Source organism: Mobula birostris, chromosome 6 (assembly GCF_030028105.1).
Source record: "Mobula birostris isolate sMobBir1 chromosome 6, sMobBir1.hap1, whole genome shotgun sequence".
Lineage (NCBI taxonomy): Eukaryota > Metazoa > Chordata > Chondrichthyes > Myliobatiformes > Myliobatidae > Mobula > Mobula birostris.
This window is the reverse complement of record NC_092375.1, coordinates 62,506,171-62,528,661: the sequence shown is the minus strand read 5'-3', so window position 1 is coordinate 62,528,661 and position 22,491 is coordinate 62,506,171.

Here is a 22,491-nt window from a genome sequence, read left to right as displayed (position 1 = left end):
AAAACTGTGTCTTCTTGTGCTAGCCATTTCAGCCCTGGGAAAAAGCCTTTGACTATCCACACGATCGATGCCTCTCATCATCCTATACACCTCTGTCAGGTCACCTCTCATCCTCCATCACTCCAAGGAGAAAAGGCCAAGTTCACTCAACCTATTCTCATAAGGCATGCTCCCCAATCCAGACAACATCCTTGTAAGTCTCCTCTGCACCCTTTCTATGGTTTCCACATCCTTCCTATAGTGAGGCGACCAGAACTGAGCACAGTACTCCAAGTGGGGCCTGACCAGGATCCTATATAGCTGCAACATTACCTCTCGGCTCCTAAATTCAATCCCACAGTTGATGAAGGCCACAGTTGGTGTATGCTTTCTTAATCACAGAGTCAACCTGTGCAGCAGCTTTGAATGTCCTATGCACTTGGACCCCAAGATCCCTCTGATCCTCCACACTGCCAAGAGTCTTAGCATTAATACTATATCCTTTCATCATAATTGACCTACCAAAATGAACCACCTCACACTTATCTGAGTTGAACTCCATCTGCCACTCAGTTGGTGAAGGACGGGAGTGGTCAATGGAGCAGTGGGTTAGGCGCAAGTAATGATCATAATGCTTCACCACTGGAGGCAGAGAATCATTGTGGCAGTTTAGAAAGTTGCCTATTTTTAATATTGTTTTGCAAAATTTTACCACTGCTACCAAGGTTCTATTCCGTTCATGATACCATAAACTTTGAATTACCACTTATTTGGCAAAAAGGAGGTTACCATTCTCAGTAAACCTAGATTTGACCAGTAGTGATTACATACAGTGCTCAAAATGGAGCAGAACATATATATACTTGGCCAATACATTATTCACTACTTATAAAAGCATCAAGCTTGCAGTTGCTTTTTATAACAAGAAAGGGATATTTGTATAATCTGTGCACTTCACTTTGGCTTTATTATAGTCATGAATGGTAATGATGAATTCATCTTTCAAGTCAAATAAAACCCAGTTCTAAGACCTGACAAGTAGAAAAGTACCAAGTTCCCGCTGATGGGTGAGTCCAGAACCAGAGGCCACAGTTTAAGAATAAGGGGTAGGCCATTTAGAATGGAGTTGAGGAGAAACATTTTCACCCAGAGAGTGGTGGATATGAGGAATGCTCTGCCTCAGAAGGAAGTGGAGGCCAAGTCTCTGGATGCTTTCAAGAAAGAGATGGATAGAGCTCTTAAAGATAGCGGAATCAAAGGTTATGGGGATAAGGCAGGAACTGGATACTGATTGTGGATGACCAGCTGTGATCACAGTGAGTGGTGGTGCTGGCTCAAAGGGCCAAATGGCCTACTCCTGCACCTATTGTCTGTTGTCAAATGAGGCAGTGATCGGCAAATGTTTGATCAGCATGCTGATAGATTCCAGCTTTGTACCTCACCATCTCTATGACTGGCCTTTACATTTCTATGCTTTAAGATGGTTGATCAGGGAGGCCTTGAACTTGATACTATCAGGGAGTATCAACTCCACCTTTGCCTGGTGATAAACTCTGTCTAGTGATTGAGTATTCTGTTCTTCCCTGTAAAATAAGAGGCCACACTGGATGATCTCATGGGTGCTGTTCATGAAGTACCAAGGCCATAAACAATTTTGAGCATGTCATAAAAGTGTTTTGTTTCATGCTGATATACATAAACCAGGATTCTAACATCTTTAGTATTCTGCATGACCTGCATGCTATGAAATTGATGTGAGACTTTGACAACCTTTAGAACAAAGTGCAATGTTACATTGGGAGTTGTCAATCATACATACAGTGATTCTGCTCGGTTAAAATCTTTCCGTTTTCTAAAAAATGTGCATCATGTGTCCCAGGATCTGTTGTAGTGAGCTGGAAGGATCTGAGATCTTTCACTCCTCATGCATTGCATAAATATAAAACCTCTGAAGCAGTGAAATTTAAATCCCAGGATAATTCTCTCGCCCTTTCATACAACAAAAAGGCAAAGTCATTATTGATATGCACCATCATTCTCAGTATTTTCAAATCATTTCACGTATTTACATTTATTACAAAGTCAGTAGAAAATAATCGAGTACTTAACATGATGCCAATTCTCTGAACATTCACATTAATGCAGATCGTGCAAAACAGAACAATTGGAAGAAACAATTTCAACCCAAATATTATTGTCAAGTGAGCATGTTTGGAATAAGCTTTGAATTAAGAGCATTTTTGTAATTAAGATGTATTAAATATGTCATTAGCTGTTCAATAATTTTCATGAGTCTGTTCTCTATGAGACAACACAGCCCCTGCAGTAAGATTGAAGAAAACCTGATTCTTACAAAAATACAGTACAACCTGCAGGGAAAATGGAGCTTCATAAATCCTTCTAAGTCATTTTTGACATCAATTATTAGAAACGCTTTTTTAAGGATTCTGTCCTCAGAAGCCTCAGTGGCAAAGAATAGTGAGGCCCCAGATTTAGAAAATGAGAATTTTAGTGTTTGATCAAGCCGTTACTAAACAATCTTCTACCAAGCTTTAATTAGCAGTTTCTCACTGAGGGATTAAATCACAATCTGCAGCTGCCATTCTTACCCAACGTTTGGAGCAGTGCCACTGTGTTTATTCAACTGAGGTTTACAGAGATTTGTGAAGATGTCATGTGCATTTTTGTGCATTGCAGTTTAATGTTTAGAAATACCCACGTTTCCCATTATCACAGTCTGAAAAGATCAGAGAGCTTAACAACAGCAAAAACCACGTGTAGGGAAAATAGTAAAAAGAAAGTAAAAATTAAGGGCCGTATTCCTGAATGGACTAAAGCACATCGAACAAGATAGATGAATAATATAAATAAGTACCTACAGGTTTAATGTAGATACCATTGCTGGGTCACCAAGGGTTTGAACTAAATATTCCAAGTTATTTGATTTATAGAAAGTTAAGCCAATTGGAAAAGGAGGTGAGGCAATAAATGACCAAATAAAAATGTTAGAGAATTTTAGTGCAGAAAATCAAAAAGCATATTCTCACTGGATAAAACTTAACAATTATGAAAGGACCAAATAACTGGTAAGTATAATAACAGTAATCATTGTATTGTTCAGAATTTTGTTGAGCATATTGCAGATCTAATGCAATAATCTTGCAACATTTCCATATACATATTAATTTAGGAAACCAAATTAGCTTGATGGACAATTCATAAAATTAATGAAAAATGTTCTGAAGAGACATGATGAACTAAATGAGTATCTTGCAACAGTCTTCATTGTGGAAGACATTAACAGTGTGCCAGATTTTGAAGGGCGTGAGGGAAGAGAAGTGAGTGCAGTTACTATTACAAGGGAGAGGGTGCTCAAAAAGCTGAAGAACCAAAGTACATATGTAACTCATGCCAGATTAGCTGCACCCTAGGGTTCTGAAAGAAGTAGCAGTAACAATTGTGGAGGCATTAGTAATGATCTTTTAAAAATCATTGGACTCGGGCATAGTGCCAGAGGACTGGAAAACTGCAAATGTCACTCCAGTCTTTAAGAAAAGAGGGAAGCAGCAGAAAGGAAATTATAGACCAGTTAACCCGACCTTAGTGGTTGGAAAGATGTTGGAGTCAATTGTTAGCGATGTGATTATGGAGTACTTGGTGACTCAGGCCAAAATAGGACAAAGTCAGCACGGTTTCCTTAAGGAAACAGCTTGCCTGAGGAACCTGTTGGAATTCTTTGAGGAGTTTACAAGTAGGATAGATAAAGGAGATGCGGTGAATATTGTAAATTTGGACTTTCAAAAGGCCTTTGACAAGGTGCCAACATAAGGCTGCTTACTAAGTTAAGAGGCCATCGTATTACAGGAAAGTTACTGGCATGGTTAGAATATTAGCAGATTGGAAGGAGGCAGCAGGTGGGAATAAAAGGATCCTTTTCTGGTTGGCTGCCAGCGACTAGTGGTGTTCTGCAGGGGTCGGTGCTGGGACCACTTCTTTTTATGCTGTATATCAATGGCTTAGATTATGGAATAGATGGCTTTGTTGCAGATGATATGAAGATTGGTGGAGGGACTGGTACTATTGGGGAAACAGGTAGGCTGCAGAAGGATTTAGACAGATTAGCAGACTGGGCAAGAATGTGGCAAATGAAATACATTGTTGGAAAATGCATGGTCATGCACTTTAGTAGTAGGAATAAATGTGCAGACTATTTTCTAAATGGGGACAAAATCCAAAAATCTGAGATGCAAAGGGACTTTGCAGCCCTTGTGAAGATCTTCCTAAAGGTTAACTTGCAGGTAGAGTCAGTGGTGAGGAAGGCAAATACATCCATTCATTTCAAGAGGTCTAGAATACAAGAGCAGCAATGCTGAGGATTTTTAAGGCACTGATGAGGCCTCACCTGGAGTATTGTGAACAGTTCTGGGCTCCTCATCTAAGAAAAGACATGCTGGCATTAGGGAGAGTTCAGAGGAGGTTCACATGGATGATTCTGTGAATAAAGGGTTATTATACAAGGAACATTTGATACTTTTGGGTCTGTACTTGCTGGAATTTAGAAGGATGAATGGAGATCTCATTGCAACCTTTTGAATGCTAAAACGCCTACACGGAATAGATGTGGAAAGGATGTTTCCCATGGTGAAGGAGTCTAGGACAACCGGGCACAGGCTCAGGCGTCCATTTAAAACAGAGAAGTGCAGAAATTTCTTTATTCAGAGGGTGGTGAGTTTGTGGAATTTATTACCACAGGCAGCTGTGGAGGCCAGGTTGTTGGGCGAGTGTATTTAAGGTAAGGTGCAGATTGACAGGTTCTTGATTGGACAAGGCATCAAAGGTTGCAGAGAGGAGGCTGGTGAGTGGGGCTGAGGAGGATCAGCCATGATTGAATGGTGGAGTAGACTCGATGGGCCAAATGGCCTAATTCTGCTCCTATATCTTATGGTCCTATGGACATAATGAGGAACAATTGAAAATCAATATTTACATATCTGATTTTGCATAATATATTAAGGTTATTTTACACTCATATAAGAAAGTACCTCTGAGGAAGAGTGATCATAAAAACAAGAAAAAATCACTTAGATTTGAGATTTATAGAATCATAAAGCCACAAAGTATTACGGTACAGAAATAGGCCATTTGGCCCATCTCATCCATGCTAGCCCATTCTTCTGCCTAGTTCCATCTACTGTACCTGAATCTGAAGCATCAGGCTCAACAAGAAGCTCAGACCTCAGCCTTGACCCTGCCTTGTGCAGCTCGATCCTGGATTTCCTGTCAGATCATCAGCAGGTTGTAAGAGTGGGCTCCCTCACCTCCAACCCTCTGACTCTCAGTACAGGAGCCCCTCAGGGCTGCATACTGAGTCCCCTCCTTTACTCCCTGTATACCCATTACTGTATTGCCACCCACAGCTCCAATCTGCTAATTAAATTTGGCAACGACACTACATTGATTGGCCTTATCTCAAACAGTAATGAAGGGGCCTACAGGGAAGAAGTCATCTCTCTGACACAGTGGGTCATTAAATGTTGCTAAAGCAAAGGAGCTGGTTGTGGATTACAGGAGGAATGGAGATGGACTAACCCCTATTGACATCGATAGATCTGGGGTTGAGAGGGTAAACAGCTTTAAGTTCCTCGGCATCCACATCACCGAGGACCTCACGTGGTCTGTACACACCAGCTGTGTGGTGAAAAGGCACAACAGCACCTCTTTTACCTCAGACGGTTGAGGAAGTTTGGTATGGGCCCCCAAATCCGAAGAACTTTCTACAGGGATTCAATTGAGAGCATCCTGACTGGCTGCATCACTGCCTGGTATGGGAACTGTACCTCCCTTAATCGCAGGACTCTGCAGAGAATGGTGCGGACAACCCAGCGCATCTGTAGTTGTGAACTTCCCATAAAGGGCCCGTAGGATCATTGGGGGCCCAAGTCACCCCGACCACAATCTATTCCAGCTACTACAATCTGCAGCATAAAAGCCAGGACCAACAGGCTCCGGGACAGTGTCTTCCACCAGGCCATCAGACTGATGAAGTCGAGTTGATTTGAATGTACTCTATAATACACTTACTGTTCTGTTTATTATAAATTATTATAAATTACTATGACTGCACATTGCACATCTAGATGGAGACGTAATATAGGTTTCCCCTGCCATCCGAAGGTAGAGCGTTCCTATGAAACGGTTCGTAAGCCAGAATGTCATAAAGCGAAGAAGCAATTACCATTTATTAATATAGGAAAAAATTTTGAGCGTTCGCAGACCCAAAATAACCTACCAAATCATGCCAAATAATACATAAAACCTAAAATAACAGTAACATATAGTAATAGCAGGAATGATATGATAAATACACAGCCTATATAAAGTAGAAATACTTCTCTACAACGATTGCCTGCACAGTTCTCAGTAGCGAAAATCTCACGCAAGCGCTTTTGGCAGAAATACTCACTCCAGTAACCTTTAAGCTATGAAGCTGCCAAATCATAGCAAATAACACATAAAAATACACAGCCTATATAAAGTAGAAATAATGTATGTGCAGTGTAGTATCACTTACTGGAATCAGGAAGACAGCGCCGAGCACACTGATGATGGTGTGTTAGGCTGAGTCACAGGTTGAGTGGTGCAGTGGCCCCCACCCTCTGGCCAGCGACCCGATACCGATCCGTGAAGCATGCAGGGGTGCAGCGGTAGCTGGGAGGCACACAGCACATGTTTACGTAAAAAGCCGAAATAAACATGCTAATTAATTAGGTGCCGCCCGGCATGTAAATGTCGGCCCAGATCAGAGGCGATGCAATCAGCAATCGTCTCTGATCTGGGCTGACATTTACATGTCGGGTGGCACCTAATTAATTAGCGTGTTTATTTTGGCTTTTTTCTTAAAGACGTGCTGGGTGCCTCCCGGCTACCGCTGCATTCTCCGCAAATCGGTATCTGTCCGCGGCCCGGGGTTTTGGGTGGTGGGACACTGAGGTTTCGATTGTTATCCTTTCCTCTTGCAATTGCATCAGCTCTTCATCTATCAGTTCTTGGTCATGGGATGCCAAAACCTCTTCAAAATCATCTCCGTCAGCTTCCACAAGCCAAACTCACGTTGTCCTTACTTCGTTCACCAGGATCAAAACACTTAATTATGTCTAGTTTTACGCTAAATGTAACACCCTTACGAGCTCTTTCAGGCTTTTCCGATACCTTAGAAGTCATCTTGCAAATGGCTGCTCACAGGCATGTGTTTAAGCAATGCCGGCGAGAATGCCGTTCCCGGGGGAGAGTGGCTGCTCGGGGCGCGCACTGATTTTTTTTCACGCGCTGCTTTTTTTGTAACAGTGAAAACATCTTCTGTTAGTGAAAACAGGGAACTAATGTAGGTCTTTCATAACAGTGAGGTTTCGTAAAGCGAACGTTCGAAAAGTGGGGGATACCTGTATAAAGATTTTTACTCCACATTTATGTGAAGGATGTAAGAAATAAAGTCAATTTAATTCAAGTCAATTCAATGTACTTATCCAAACGAAGGTTCCACAGCAACCCCCCCCCCCGCAAGATTCCACTTAAATAGTTCATCTTTTATCCAAATCTATGACCTTTTGCTCCAGCCTGAGTGGAAAATCCTGTAAGCATTCACTCTATCTTTATTCCTCATGTACATATACCCCCATAAGGTTTCCCAATTTTCTTGCACTCCAGCGAATAAAATTCTAACCTATTCAATATTTCCCTATAGCTCAGGTCCAAAAGAACTGACAACATTCATGCAAATTCTCTCTAAACTTTTCAAGCTTTGTGATATCTTTCCTGTAGGTAGGTAAACAGAACTGCAGACAATACTCCAAATATGGCCTCATCATGTCTTATACAAATTCAACGTAGCATTCCAACTCCTGTACTCAGTATTTTGATACATGAAGGTTAATGCACCCAAAGCACTCTTTATGACCCTATCTACCTGTGATGCAGGCTTAAGATGGCACTGGTGAAGCCCGATGACTATTTATTGGATGCAAACAACACAAAGAATACAGCTAAATACTTCATTAATAACACCTTCTCCAATAAAATTTATGGTAAACGATCACCACAAACAATAGAGAGACAGACGGAGGTTAGGAAGAGTTGATGTTCAAAGCAGATTGGAGGCAAGCAGAGGCGAGGCAAATTCAGACCAAGGAAGAGACGAGGCCTATCCACTAAACTGAAATCTAGGAAAGAACTGATGTCTGATCAATCAAAGCACCGGGCCAATTTGGAAAGGCCGGGCCGAAATGTGGCAGTGGAGCCCAGGCCTAGAGTGTATTGAACTGACAGGGCCCAGGTTCTGGAGCAAGGAAAGACCGGATGTTTGGACAATTTAACCTCCAACCCAGATAGAAGAGGGAGGGTGTTGGGACCAGAGGCGAGAACAGGCAGGTAATGCTCCCTACTCCATGACGTTTGCTTGGCTGTGGCTAAGAATGTGGCCTGCTCCAGCTGCTCCTGGCTTCATGTCTGTGGGACTCACTTTCGTCTGAATGCTATTTGCTTACTTTTATTGTTTGCATAAGTTGTTTTTTTTTGTTTTCTTTTCTCTGCTCATTGGATGTTTGCTGGTCTTTTTAATGCTTTTTTGGGTTTCTTTGTTTTGTGGTTGCCTGTAAGGAGATGAATCTCAAGGTTGTAAACTGTGTACATACTTAGATAATAAATGTACTTTGAACTTTGAAATATTATGGATTTATATTCCAAAGTCGTTTTGTTCAACCTCACACCTGAGTACCCTACCATTCACTGTGCAATTCCTACTCTGATTTGTCTTCCAAAATGAAACACCTTACATTTTTCTGCATTAAATTCTATTTGCCATTTTCCAATGCATGTTCCCTGCTCATGCTATAAGCTTTGACAGGTTTTCGTGCTATCTGCTATGACACTAATCTTGCGGTCATTTGCAAATTTTCTGATGTAATTTACCATATTATCATCTGAATCATTATTAAAGATGATAAAGATTAACAGACCCAGGCCTGATCCCTGCAACACTAGTTACAGGCCTCCAGTCAGAAAAGCAAACATCTACTAACACTTTCTGCCATCTCTCAGAATCAGAATCAGGTTTATTATCACCGGCATGTGGTGTGAAATTTGTTAACTTAGCAGCAGCAGTTCAATGCAATGCATGATATAGAAAGAAAAAAATTAATGTCAATTAATTACAGCAAGTACATATATGTATATTGAATAGTTAGATCAAAAATAGTGCAAATCAGAAATTATAATATATTAAGAAAGTGAGGTAGTGTTCAAGGGGTTAATGTCCATTTAGGAATCATATGGCAGAGGGGAAGAAGCTATTCTTGAATCGCTGACTGTGTGCCTTCAGCTTCAGTACCTCCCTCCTGACAGTGACAATGAGAAGAGGGCATGTCCTTAGTGATGGGGGTTCTTGATAATGAACACCGCCTTTCTGAGGTACCGCTCCTTGAAGATGTCTTGGATACTATGGAGGTTAGTACCCAAGATGGATCTTATTAATTTTACAACTTTCTGTAGTTTCTTTTGGGATTGTACAGTAGCCCTCCACCCTACCACCTTCCCCTCCCCCAATACCAGACAGTGATGCAGCCCGTCAGAATGCTCTCCACAATAAATCTGTAGAGGTTTTCGAGTGTTTTCAGTGACAAATCAAATCTCATTCAACTCCTAATGAAATATAGCTGTTGTCTTTGAATCTAATTGACTATTCATCCTGAATACTAAGCGATTAAAGCATCTTGAGCAGACTCCTTTGCAGGACTTTCACAGCATTTCCTTCATCAACCTTGATAATCTATAAGGTTGGTAAAACATGACTTGCATAAGGGATGACTATTTCTTATCAGGCCTGGTTATCCAAATATTATAAATATTGTTCCTTACAATACTATCTAATAACTTACTCCTGACTGACGTCAGGCTCAACGGCTTATAATTTCTCAATGTATTCATAGAGCCTTTCCGAAAAAAATGGGACAACATTAAAGTTCAAAATTCAAAGTAAATTTATTATCAAACTACATATTTAACACCAAAAACACTGAGATTTATTTTCTTGTGGGCATACTCAGTAAATCTGTAGAATAATAACCATAACAGAATCAATGAAAGTCCACTCAACTAGGGGGTTCAACCAGTGCCAAAGACACCGAATGGTGCAAATACAAAAAGAAGAAACAACAATAATAAATAAATAAGCAATATATATTGAGAACATGAGATGAAGAGTCCTTGAAAGTAAGTCCATTGGTGAGTCCAACATTTCAATGATGGAACAAGTGAAGTTGAATGAAGTTATTCCCTTTGGTTCAAGAGCCCGATGGTTGAAGAGTAATAACTTTTCTTGGACCTATTGGTGTGAGTCCTGAGGCTCTTGTACCTTCTTCCTGATGGCAGCAATGAGAAGAGAGCACGTCCTGGGTAATGGGGGCCCCAGATAATGGATGCTGCTTTCCTGCGACAATGCTTCTGTAGATGTGCTCATTTGTTGAGAGGGATTTACCCATAATGGACGATGCCCTATCCATTACCTTTTGTAGGATTTTTCATCAATGGCATTTGTAATGTAATGTAACCAATCACAACACATTTAAAGAAGTTTGACAAAGTTTTAGATATCATGCCAAATCTCAGCAAACTCCAAAGGAAGTAGAAGCATTGCTGTGCTTTCTTTGTACTTGCACTTAAGTGCTGGGTCCAGCACAGGTCCTCTGAAATAATAACACTGAGGAATTTAAGATTGCTAATCCTCTTCACCTCTGATCCTCCAATGAGGACTGGCTCATGGACCTCTGTTTTCCTCCTCCTGAGGTCAATAATCAGCTCCTTGGTCTTGCTGTCATCGAATAAGAGGTTGTTGTTATGACACCACTCAGCTAGATTATCAATCTCACTCCTTTATGCTGATTCAGCACTTGAATATGGCATTGCAGCTGTTCTTAAGCACACAGTCATTATTGTAAAGCGAGTAGAGCTGGGGACAATGCATGCAGCCTTGTAGTGTATAATCATGGAGAAAACGTTGTTGCTAATCCAAACTGACTGGGGTCTGCAAGTGAGGACCCAGGATCCAATTGTACAGAGATATTGAGGCCAAGGTCTTGGAACTTATTGATTAGTTTTGAGTGAATGATGGTATTGAATGCTGAGCTGTAGTCGATAAAGAGCATCCTGATGTATACGCCTTTGTTGTTCAGATGTTCCAGTGTTGAGTGAAGACCGGTGACATGGCATCTGTTGTGCAGCTGTTGCTCTGGTAGGCAAATTGGAGCAGATCTGAGTTGCTTCTCAGGCAGGAGTTGATATATCACCAACCTCTCAAATACTTCATCACTGTAGGTAAGTGCTACTTGGCAAAAGACATTGAGGCAGGTCACCACGCTCTTCTTGGGCACCAGTATAATTGAAGCCTGCTTGAAGCAGGTGGGTACCGCATACTGCCAAAACAAGAAGTTAAATATCTCAGTGAACACTCCATGCACTTGATCAACTCTGGTCTTCAGAATTTGGCCAGGTATCCCATCTGGGCCGGATGTTTTTCTTGAGTTCACTCTCCTGAAGGCTACCTGCACATCAGCTTCAGAGACTAAAATCATAGGATCATTGTGGGATTTGGGAGTTTGTGATGTTTCCTCCATGTTTTGATGGTCAAAGTGTGCATAGAAAGCATCCAGAAGCAAAGCCCTCTGTCTCCTTTGTTGCTTGATTTAACCTTATAATGGGCAGTAGTATTCAAGCCTTGCCACAAATGTTGAGTATCCTTCGTTGATTCAAGTTTGGTCCAAAATTGTCACTTCACCCATGAGATGGCTTTCCGGAGATCATACCTGGACCTTGTGTAGCTTTCTTGTTCATCAGACTTGAATGCCTCTGATCTGGCTCTGAGCAGCTTTTGGATCTCATGGTTCATCCAGGGATTCTGATGGGGAAGGACTTTGAATGATTTTGTTCATCTATAGGTCTGTCTTGAAGCAATCCTATCACTGCTCCTCTGCCTCCTGCAATTACCCCTTTGTTGTCCTAATCTCAGGAGCTTTGCTCTTTAGCCTCTGCCTGCATGCAGGTGGAAGAGGGACAGCAAAGTGATCAGATTTATCAAAAAGCAGTCTGGGCATGGAGCAGTAGGCATTCCTTAGCTTAGTATAACCGTGGTCCAGAATGTTGGGACCTCTGATGCTATAGGTTATACGTTGATGGTAATTGAGCAGTGTATTCTTCAAACAAGACTGGCTGAAGTCTCTGACTATGATTTAAAATGATTCAGGATGGACTATTCCTTGTTTGGAGATGGCATCATGCAGTATCAAGAGCCCATGATTATAGTCGACCACTGGTGGTATGTAAATTATGGTCAGGATCACATAGGAGAATTCCCTAGGTAAATAGACCAGACAGTATTTGACTGTCAAGTGTTCCAAGTCGGTGGAATACGAGTTCAACAAACTGCCATATCAATGTACTACTGAGAGATTATCATAAAATATACACCTCCTCCTTTTGCCTGTTCCAATTCAACAGTTTGGTATATTTTGTAAATCGAGAAACCTTTGACCTGATCACTGTATCTGGTGTGTCCGGAGAAAGCCACATCTCGATCAGACAGACAATATACCAGGATCTCATTTCTCTCCGTTGCAACAATCTTGCCCTAGGGTCCTCAATTTTGCTCTCCAATGACTGCACATTTGCCAACAAGATGCTGGGTAGAGGAGGCCTCCTTCTGTGTTTCAGCCTGGCTTGGAGTACCCCCCACCCCTCACCCCCCTCACCCCTGCCTCGCTTCTACCTGTGGTGATGAACCTTTGATCACTTACAGTAAATGTGCCATATCTGGCTTGTTCACGCAGACCTCCAGACCATCATGTAGATCATTAAGTTCATTTAAAAGTACATTGCTTAAAGGGAAGTTACATGCTGCAGATTACAGTGAAAGTAACTCAATTGAAGTATATTAAACCAGTGGTCCCCAACAACCGGGCTGCAACGCATGTGCTACCGGGCCGCGAGGAAACGATATGATTTAGCAATATGAGTCAGCTGCACCTTTCCTCATTCCTGTCATGCACTGTTGAGCTTGAACGCACGCGAGGCCATTACCCACGCGTCATCCATGTCAGCGTGGGAAGGAGATCAACTCCTTGAGCTTGCAAATGACGGCTGGCTGAAAAGTATGTTTGATATAACATCTCTGCCGGCATTCTGGATCAACGTCAAGGCTAAATACCCTGAGATAGCCACAAAAGCACTGAAAAAGTTGCTTCCATTTCCAACATATCTCTGCAATGAATGCAACGAAAACTAAATTGTGGAATAGACTGGACATAAGGAACCCCCTTCGAGTATCACTGTCTCCTGTCACCCCTCAATGGGACCATCTTGTTGCAGGAAAGCAAGCCCAGGACTCCCACTGATTCAACAATATTGTTGTGTTGCAATGATTTTATATGTTCATATGGGGAAAATATGTGCTGTGTGTTTAATATCCAAATATTACTAAAAATGTTATGATGCTATAGACTTATAAGTGACTTATATAACCATATACAATTACAGCACGGAAACAGGCCATCTCTGCCCTTCTAGTCCGTGCTGAACGCTACTCTCATCTAGTCCCACCGACCTGCACTCAGCCCATAACCCTCCATTCCTTTCCTGTCCATATACCTATCCAATTTTTCTTTAAATGATAATATCGAACCTGCCTCTACCACTTCTGCTGGAAGTTCATTCAATACTTACTTCAAGCTCCCCTGTCCTCCCCTGATAATTGACTTATCACTATATTCATGCGAGAAAAATATGCGGTGTGTTTAATATTAAATTCATTAGATAACCCCTTCTAGAAATGAAGTTGAGTGTATTAGCCTCTTATCACCTATATTCCAGTCGTGATTAACATTCCCCTCATACAGAATCGCCAAAAACAATTTGTAGAAAAAAATTGGCACGTACACACATGCACACTGGTGCCCGTGCAAGGCTTCATGGTCATTGTAGTCTTTCTGGGGTAAACACAACATATTTGACAGCTACCCTTGTCCGTTACCAACCCTACCCACACACGCCGCCCCCCCCCTCACAGGTCGGCCGGTCCACAAGAATATTGTCAATAATAAACCAGTCCGCGTTGCAAAAAAGATTGGGAACCCCTGTATTAAACAGTATATTGAACTGCATCCCAAATGATCACCGGCGCAATCTTAGAACCAACATTAACTATCCTCCTGTCCTTTGATACCACGCCAATGACTAAGGGCACTTTAAATAGCTTTCTGAGGGCCCCTGCAATTCTGTACTATCCTCTCACATGGTCCAATGGGATACCTTGTCAATCCCCGAAGATTTATCCACCCTAACTTGTCTAAGCTAGCAAGCACCTCCTCTTTCAAAATCTGGATATGGTCCATAACTTCACTACTAATTGTTTCTATTCTATAGACTCTGTGTCTGTCTCGAGAGTAAATGCAGACACAAAAAAAAATTACAGTCTCCCCCATCTCTTTTGGCTCTATGCATAGATGAGATTGCTGATCTTCAAAAGGACCATTTCGTCCCTTGCTGTCCCTTGCTCTTAATGTATTGCAGTTATAGAAGCCCTTGGGATGTGGAAGTTATTTGCTTAAGTACAAAACTATGGCAAAAACATTCTTGCATCAGAGATGAATTTGTAAATAAGCAAACAAAGAACATTTAAAGAAGTAATTTATAATCCTCTAAGAATACACATTCTCTAACATTGAGTGTGAGGTTGTCGTAACACTATTCAACCAGTCAAACTATCTCACTTCTGTATGTTGCTTGAGATTTTATCAACAACTTTGGATTCATAAATGGCATTTCAGTTGTGTTTGACCATATAGTCATGAGAGTAGAGACAGTAGAACAGTGATTGTGGACTTCAGGAAGGTGAAGTCTGGAGAACATTCAGCAACTCTCACCAAGGGGTCAGCGTTGGAAAGGGTGAACAGCCTTATGTTCCTGGGTGTCAACATATCTGAGGATCTGTTGAAGATCAATGTATTGATGCAATCAAGAAGGTGGCACAGTATGTTTCTTGAGACAGTGGAGACATTCCTTGAGCTTTTGGTTGCTGCACTCGTTCCATGGGTGGTTTTGAATCCCTAATCTGCCAGATTTACAGTGGAACCTACAATGTGATCACACTTTTGTGAAGGAGATATTGTGTCTGACTAATTAAGCTGACATGAAGTTGCAACTAGTGTAGTAGTCAAGGTGGAAAATTAGATGTGATCACTTTACATTTTAGAGTTAATAGGCTAATTGGTCACAGTAAATTACCTGTACCATGTAGACCAGTGAATGAATTTGGGGGGAGTTGACGCAGATGTGGTGGAATGAGGGTGGATGGATGCTGAGTAGCCAACATGAACTTGGTGGCTCAAAGGTGCTTGTCTACCACCATTTGGAATGGTGTCATAACAGACAAATTCACAAAACATCTTTTTAAAAATTAGTAGAGCTTTAAAAAGAACTTGTACGTTCTTGTATGTGAATTGATCAAAGTTAACATGTACAAAGGTTATTAAACTTTATTGTAGGGATCTTAGATTATAACATTGAAGAAATCTTGCTGCAAAAGTATTTTGCATCAGACATCATTGTGGAAGGCACCAGCAGTATGCCAGAAATTCAGGAGTGTCAGGGGGCAGAAGTGAATGTCGTTGCTGTTACTAAGTAAAAGGCGCTTAGGAAACAGAAAGGTCTGAAGGTAGATAAGTCACCTGGACTGGATAGACTACACCCTAAACGAGGTAGCTAAGAGAATATAAAGACATTAGTAATGATCTTCCAAGAATCACTAAATTCTAAAATGGTTCTGGTGGAATGGAAAATTGCAAACATCATTCCACTCATTAAGAAGAGAGGGAGACAGAAGAAAGGAAATTATGGGCCAGTTATCCCAACTTAGTGGATAGAAAGCAGTCCATTTTTCAGGAAACACACATCAAAGTTGCTGGTGAACCCAGCAGGCCAGGCAGCATCTGTAGGAAGAGGTGCAGTCGACGTTTCAGGCCGAGACCCTTCGTCAGGACTAACTGAAGGAAGAGTGAGTAAGGGATTTGAAAGTTGGAGAGGGAGGGGGAGATCCAAAATGATAGGAGAAGACAGGAAGGGGAGGGATGGAGCCAAGAGCTGGACAGGTGATTGGCAAAAGGGGATACCAGAGGATCATGGGACAGGAGGTCCGGGAAGAAAGACAAGGGGAGGGGGGACCCAGAGGATGGGCAAGAGGTATATTCAGAGGGACAGAGGGAGAAAAAGGAGAGTGAGAGAAAGAATGTGTGCATAAAAATAAGTAACAGATGGGGTCCGAGGGGGAGGTGGGGCCTAGCGGAAGTTAGAGAAGTCATACCTCCCCCTCGTACCCCATCTGTTACTTATTTTTATGCACACATTCTTTCTCTCACTCTCCTTTTTCTCCCTCTGTCCCTCTGAATATACCTCTTGCCCATCCTCTGGGTCCCCCCCCCCTTGTCTTTCTTCCCGGACCTCCTGTCCCATGATCCTCTCGTATCCCCTTTTGCCAATCACCTGTCCAGCTCTTGGCTCCATCCCTCCCCCTCCTGTCTTCTCCTATCATTTTGGATCTCCCCCTCCCCCTCCAACTTTCAAATCCCTTACTCACTCTTTCCTTTAGTTAGTCCTGACAAAGGGTCTCGGCCTGAAACGTCGACTGCACCTCTTCCTACAGATGCTGCCTGGCCTGCTGCGTTCACCAGCAACTTTGATGTGTGTTGCTTGAATTTTCAGCATCTGCAGAATTCCTGTTGTTTCCATTTTTCAGGATGATGTTTAGAGGTACTTGCAGGCACATGATAAAATAGGCCAAAGTGTACATGGTTTCCTTAAGGGGAAATCTTGCCTGACAAATCTGTTGGAATTCTTTAAGTAAGTAACAGGCAGGATAGACAAAGGAGAGATGGTGGATGTTACTTATTTGGATTTTTGGTAGGAATTTGACAAGATGCCACACATGAGGCTGCTTAACAAGGTAAAAGCCCATAGTATTACAAGAAAAATACTAGCATGGATAAAAGATTGGCTGACTGGCATGAGGCAAAGAATGGGAATAAAGGGGGTCTATTCTGCTTGGCTGCCGGTGAATAATGGTATGTCACAGGGGTCGGTGTTGGGATGGTTTCTTTTCATGCTATATGTCAATAATTTAGATGGAGGAATTCAATGCTTTGTGGCCAGGTTTGCAAACAATCCGAAGATATGTGGAGGGGCAGATAGTGTTAAGGAAGCAGGGTGTCTGCAGAAAGACTTAGACATGGGCAAAGCGAGAATGGGCAAAGAAGTGGCAGATGGAATATAGTGCAGGGAAGTGTATGGTCATGCATTTTGGTAGAAGGAATAGAGGCATGGACTATTTTCTAAACAGGGAGCAAATTCAGAAATCTGAACTGCAAAGGGACTTGGGTGTCCTTGTGCATGATTCCCTATAGGTTAACTTGCAGATTGAGTAGCTGGTAAGGAAGGCAAATGCAAAGTCAGCATTCATTTCAAGAGGACTAGAATACAAACACAAGGATGCAATGCTGAGGCTTAATAAAGCATTGGTCAGACTGCACTTCTGAGCAGTCTGGGCCCTTTATCTAAGAAAAGATGTGCTGGCATTGGAGAGGGTCCAGAGGATGTTCATGAAAATGAAAGATTGATTCTTGTACTCAGTGCGTTGTACTGTGAGACCTTGAATAGAATGGCCACATATCATCTGGAATTTAAAAATTTAATAGAAATTTCTGCAGGACAATGACAGAGTCAATCCTGAGAATTAATTTCTATTTAACTGGAGAATTCGGGTTAAAAAAAATCATGGTCTCAGAATTAAGCCAAGTAATGAGGAGAAATCATTTCAATCAGTGGGCTGAAAATCAACTAAACATTTATGGCTGTTTGGCCAATGGAGCATATTCAAGACTCTAATAGGTTGGGGAAAAATGAAACTGAGGAATATGAGAAGGGGTTAGGATGCAAGAGCCGTAATATGATATTAAATTCGTTCTTGGAGGCTATGCTTAATCCTGTTCTTATTACTTATCTCTTATTAGGTAGCAAAAGTGTAAAAGCTTATAAAACAGGAATATTGGGTAAAATGTGATTTATTAATATCTGCAAATATTACCAGGTCTGCAAAATCAGATTTCTAATGTCATGTATTAATACATTTTAAATTATTTTAACTGTTTACTATGCATTGTCTGCGTATTTTAAGACCTTTTGCAGTTGCTTATTTGATAGTGAAGCAGGATTTAGAAAACATGTCACACCAACCTTCTGTGCCATAATTTTCATGTTGCAAGGAAGGAGGATATCAAAACTTCTCACTGGTACCACAGTTAGTACATCAAGTCCAGTGTGGAAAAGGCAAAGCATGAATATTGCCAGAATCCAAGGATGCAGTCAAATGTGCAGATTTAGCCTAAAGGCATCAAAGGAAGAAGCTGTCTTTATGGGTGAAGTCTTTTCCTTTCATTTCATAGTACATGGCTTGCTTCTCTTTTCATTGCAATACTCTTGAGTTTTTAACTATTTACCAGGCAATGTAGTTAAGCTCCCGATATTTATATATTCAATTGCTGTATATTTCTTCAGTGGTTTGATCAAGGCACAACTGCGCAAGCGCGTGGACGTCAGCCAGTTAGAACAGCGAGAAGAGTTTAAAAGGAGACAGCTTTATAGAGTGGGTGCCAGAGGAACGGGCGATGGAGTAGAGGGAGACAGGGTAGAAAGCTTTGGCTCAACGGGGCTTCAGTGATAACGTGTCAAGGTGAAGTAGGTTGCCTATGTAGAATACAGACAGGAAGTATGTGTGTGAGGCTGGTGTCTGTGCTCGGTGTCAGATGTGGGTGTTCTGGATGCTCCCAGCCTCCTGGACGGCCACATCTGCGCCAGGTGCGTCGAGCTGCAGCTCCTTAGGGACCGCATTAGGGAACTGGAGATGCAGCTCGATGACTTTTGCCTGGTCAGGGAGAGTGAGGAGGTGATACAGAGGAGCTATAGGCAGGTAGTCACACCGGGTCTCGTCAGACAGGTAAGTGGGTAACAGTCAGGAGAGGGAAGGGCAAGAGTCAGATATGAGAGAGTGCCCCTGTGGCTAAACTCCTTGACAATAAGTATTCCTGTTTGAGTACTGTTGGGGGGATGACCTACCTGGGGGAAGCAACAGTGGCTGTGCCTCTGGCACAGAATCTGGCCCTGTGGCTCAAAAGGGTAGGGAAGGGAAGAGGATGGCAGGAGTGATAGGGGACTCTATAGTTAGGGGTCAAAGAGGTGATTCTGTGGATGCAGGAAAGAAACATGGATGGTAGTACGCCTCCCAGATGCCAGGATCCGGGATGTTTCTGATCACGTCCACCATATCCTGAAGTGGGAAGGAGAACAGCCAGATGTCGTGGTACATTTTGGTACCAACAACATAGGTAGTAAAAGGTAGGAGGTCCTGAAAACAGACTACAGGGAGTTAGGAAGGAAGCTGAGAAACAGGACCTCAAAGGTAGTAATCTCGGGATTACTGCCTGTGCCATGTGACAGTGAGTATAGGAATAGAACGAGGTGGAGGATAAATGTGTGGCTGAGGGATTGGAGCAGGGGGCAGGGATTCAGATTTCTGGATCATTGGGAACTCTTTAGGGGCATGTGTGACCCGTATAAAAAGGATGGATTGCACTTGAATCCCAGGGGACCAATATCCTGGCGGGGAGATTTGCGAAGGCTTTTGGGGCAAGTTTAAACTAGGATTGCTGAAGGTTGGGAACAGAAATGAAGAGACGGAGGAAGAGGCAGTTGGCTCACAAATCGAGTAAGCTTGCACACAGTACAAGAGGAAGGATAGGCAGGTGATAGAGAAGGGACGTGCTCAGACCGATGTTTTGAGATGTGTCTATTTTAATGCAAGGTGTATTGTGAACAAAGCGGATGAGCTTGGAGTGTGGATCGGTACTTGGAGATATGAAGTGGTGGCCGTTACAGAGACTTGGATGGCTCAGGGCCGGGAATGGTTACTTTGAGTGCCAGGCTTTAGATGCTTCATAAAGGACAGGGTGGGAGGCAAAAGAGATGGGGCGTGGCACTGTTGATCAGAGATAGTGTCACGGCTGAAGAAAAAGAGGAAGTCATGGGGAGATTGTCTATAGAGCCTCTGTGGGTGGACGTTAGGTACAGGAAGGGGTCAATAACTCCATTGGGTGTTTTTTTATAGACCACCCAATTGTAACAGGGACATCAAGGAGCAGATAGGGAGACAAATTCTGGAAAGGTGTAATAATAACAGGTTTGTCGTGGTGGGAGATTTTAATTTCCAAAGTATCGATCAGCATGTTGCTTGAGCAAAGGGTTTTGATAGGGTAGAGTTTGTTAGGTGTGTTCAGGAAGGTTTCTTGACACAATATGTAGGTAAGCCTACAAGAGGAGAGGCTGTACTTGATCTTGTATTAGGAAATGAACCTGGTCAGGAGTCAGATCTCTCAGAGGGAGAGCATTTTGAAGATAATGATCACAATTCTATTTCCTTTACCATAGCATAGGAGTGGGATAAGAATAGACATGTTAGGAAAGCGTTTAATTGGAGTAGGGGGAAATATGAGGCTATCATGCAGGAACTTGGAAGCATAAATTGGGAACAGATGTTCGCAGGGAAATGTACTGCAGCAATGTGGCAAATGTTTAGGAGTTATTTGCATGGAGTTCTGCATAGGGACATTCCAATGAGACAGGGAAAGGATGGTAGGGTACAGGAACCCTGATGTACAAAGGTTGTTGGAAATCTAGTCAAAAGGAGAAGAAAAGCTTACAAAAGGTTCAAAAAACTAGGTAATGATAGAGATCTAGAAGATTATAAGGCTAGCAGGAAGGAGCTTAAGAATGAAATTAGGACAGCCAGAAGGGGCCATGAGAAGGTCTTGGCGGACAGGATTAAGGAAAACCCCAAGGGTTTCTACAAGCATGTGAAGACCAAGAGGATAAGACGTGAGAGAATAGGACCAATCAAGTGTGACAGTGGACAAGTGTGTATGGAACTGGAGGAGATAGCAGAGGTACTTAATGAGTACTTTGCTTCAGTATTCACTACAGAAAAGGATCTTGGCGATTGTAAGGGTAACTTGCAGCGGATTGAAAAGCTTGAGCATATAGATATTAAGAAAGAGGATGTGCTAGAGCTTTTGGAAAGCATCAAGTTGGATAAGTCACCAGGACCAGACGAGATGTACCCCAGGCTACTGTGGAAGGTGAAGGAGGAAATTGCTGAGCCTCTGGCGAAGATCTTTGCATCATCAGTGGGGACGGGAGAGGTTCAGGAGGACTGGTGGGTTGCAGATGTTGTTCCCTTATTCAAGAAAGGGAGTAGAGATAGCCCAGGAAATTATAGATCAGTGAGTCTTACTTCAGTGGTTGGTAAGTTGATGGAAAAGATCCGGAATGGCAGGATTTATGAACATTTGGAGAGGCATAGTGTGATTATGAATAGTCAGCATGGCTTTGTCAAAGGCAGGTCATGCCTTATGAGCCTGATTGAATTTTTTGACGATGTGACTAAACACATTGATGAAGGTTGAGCAAAGTGTATATGGATTTCAGCAAAGCATTTGATAAGGTACCCCATGCAAGGCTTATTGAGAAAGTAAGGAAACATGAGATCCAAGGGAACATTACTTTTGGATCCAAAATTGGCTTTCCCACAGAAGGGAAAGAGTGGTTGTAGACAGGTCATATTCTGCATGGAGGTCAGTGACCAGTGGTGTGCCTCAGGGATCTGTTCTGGGACCCCTACTCTTCGTGATTTTTATAAATTACCTGGATGAGGAAGTGGAGGGATGAGTTAGTAAATTTGCTGATGACACAAATGTTGGGGGTGTTGTGCATAGTGTGGGGAGCTGTCAGAGGTTACAGCGGGACATTGATAGGATACAAAATTAGGCTGAGAAGTGGCAGTTCGTGTTCAACCCAGATAAGTGTGAAGTGGTTCATTTTGGTAGGTCAAATATGATGGCAGAATATAGTATTAATGGTAAGACCCTAGGCAGTGTGGAGGATCAGACTTAGGGTCCGAGTCCATAGGACACTTAAAACTGCTGCACAGGTTGGCTCTGTGGTTAAGAAGGCATACGGTATATTGGCCTTCATCAATCGTGGGATTGATTTTAGGAGCCGAGAGGTAATGCTGCAGTTATATGGGACCTTGGTCAGACCCCACTTGGGGTACAGGTGTCCCCCCCGCTTTTCGAACGTTCGCTTTATGAAACCTCACTGTTACGACAGACCTACATTAGTTCCCTGTTTTTGCTAACAGAAGGTGTTTTCACTGTTATGAAGAAAGGCAGCGCACGGGAAAAGCAGCGCACGAAAATAAAATCAGCGCGCGATAAAAAGGCAGCTAGCGCCCCGAGCAGCCACTCTCCCCTGGATTCGGAGTGGCATTCTTGCCAGTATTGCTTAAACACGTGTCTGTGAACAGCCGTTTGC